Genomic DNA, 1972 nt, shown 5'->3' with positions numbered 1-1972 from the left:
TTCTTGGCATCTGTTTTGGGACGAGGAGAGCTTCAGATAAAAATATGGAGCTGATTGCTATGCACACAACGTGCACAATGACTTCATGACCAGCTAATCAGCTAATCAATGGTGTTAATGAGCAGTCGCCGTGGTAATTTATATCAACCCGTGTTTCCCATTCAGAAAGGATGGAAATATTACCTTCAGGACCCTAAAGTTTTCACTTAGGAACATGTGTGTTCATCGACTGAAAAACAAAAGGAGCACAACTGTTTTAAAATAATCAAACACTTAAGTTAAAGTTAAAATACCTGCTCTTAAAGTTTGATTCACACTATGAAATGCCAGATGATATGAGATAAAACACTGTACACACACCACAGTGCAACTTTGGAGATGTACTCACTAAATCTTTTAGCAAAATAAATTAAGATAAGGCAAAGGCAGCTTTTAAAGAATGGGAAGTTGGTGATGAAATTGTCTGACAACACCAAAGTGATTATTGTAGAATTGTCATGAGGCCCCTGCTGTGAGCCTGTGATTGTTGTGGATGTCTGTCTGGTGTGCGTGTGGTGAGCGTGTCGTTTGTTTGTCTCTGCTTGGCTCTTCTTCTCTCTCTCTCTCTAGTCTGGGAGCTGGGGGCGTGTCTGCTGCGGGCTCTGCACTCACCTGAGTCCCATCTGCAATCAGCACACCTGACCTGCATTCCTCAATCACCGCTGCTTAAAGGAGAGGCTCAGACATCCAGTCCCTGCCGGATCGTTTGATCTCCGTGCGTATGTTGTGTCAACCCCAGCCAACCTTTTGACTAGCCTAGAACCTTGTGAATTGTTGCATTTGGTTAACCTTTATTTCTCTGTCTCTCCCAGAAGACTCCCACCACCTCAGCAACCACCCGCCTGTTAGCTTCGGTTCCGCCCGCAGCCTGGATACTCCCAGCTCACGGATTTCCCTACAGTCCGGACCTGGAGAGAGCCCTCAGAGAGATCTCAGACTTCCCTTGCTGATTCTCTTTGAATAAACTGTCTAACTCTGATCTGCATTTGGGTCCTCTCTGCCGGAAACCTGACAAGAATAGAGGAATTTAAACAAAATGAGCCATACTATTTAAATCAAATCATATAATTTGCCTGTGACATAAAGTTAAGAGGTTTTTTTTTGTTTGTTTTTGAATGACATTTTGGTTTCTTCATATGTAAAATAGAATAACATCTGGCAAACTGCAGAGCGCATCCATTGCCTCTTGAAATTGAAAAGCTTACAAATTGCCGTTGGAATTCTTGTTTAAAAGTTTAAGGTACAAATGTGGCAGAATTTGTACTTTAACTTTTGCAAATGTGACATGCTCACAAGTCATATCAAATGCCTTTGATTGTTGTACATTTTAACATTTTAAAATCATAAATAAATTGTTACTACTGCATAAACAAAGTCTAGTGTGCAAATCATTTGTTTTTAGATTGTGTCTTCCAATAACATCACATGTTTCTGGCCTCAGATATACATTAATAAGACATACTTGTCGCAATGTCCGATATTGTCTTATTTATTAAAGATCAAGCATTACCAGTCAGTGCTGTCCACTGTAAATACAGTGAAGGTTTCAGTCTATAATAACTATAACTATTAACAACTATAATGAAATGAATTTCCTTAGCAATCCAGACATTGCAGGATTTATACTTTGCTTATTTCCATTTTAAACCTGAATATAAATATGAACACAGTTCCTTTTAAGTTAAAGGAATAGTTCAACGTTTTGGGAAATTAGCTTTTAGCTTTTTGCTGAGAGCTAGAAGATACGATCATGTTTGTATGCAAGATATGGTGGAGCCAGTGGCCGGTTAGTTTAGCCTAGCAAAGAGACACAGGGGGAGCTAGCTTGATTCTGTCCAAAAGCCTTGCAGCACCTCTGAAGCTCACTAAAATACTATAGTCTGGCACCTAATCCAGTGAAAATCAGCAAAATTGTCAAATTTACACTACTGGG

General features: G+C 39.8%; 1 long non-coding RNA gene across 1 annotated transcript; it reads left to right on the top strand.

The window, feature by feature from the left end:
• Positions 1-566: 566 nt before the first annotated feature.
• On the top strand, positions 567-1415 carry LOC119896856. The gene is made up of 2 exons (XR_005443293.1): positions 567-754; positions 852-1415. It is a non-coding gene; the product is annotated as an uncharacterized LOC119896856 (long non-coding RNA).
• The last annotated feature ends 557 nt before the right edge of the window (positions 1416-1972 follow it).

The sequence above is a fragment of the Micropterus salmoides genome, unplaced genomic scaffold, assembly GCF_014851395.1.
Source record: "Micropterus salmoides isolate LMB-PRFRI ecotype aquatic unplaced genomic scaffold, ASM1485139v1 Ms_hic_scaffold_11, whole genome shotgun sequence".
In the NCBI taxonomy this organism is placed as follows: Eukaryota; Metazoa; Chordata; class Actinopteri; order Centrarchiformes; family Centrarchidae; genus Micropterus; species Micropterus salmoides.
This window is presented reverse-complemented; position numbering and strand designations above follow the sequence as displayed.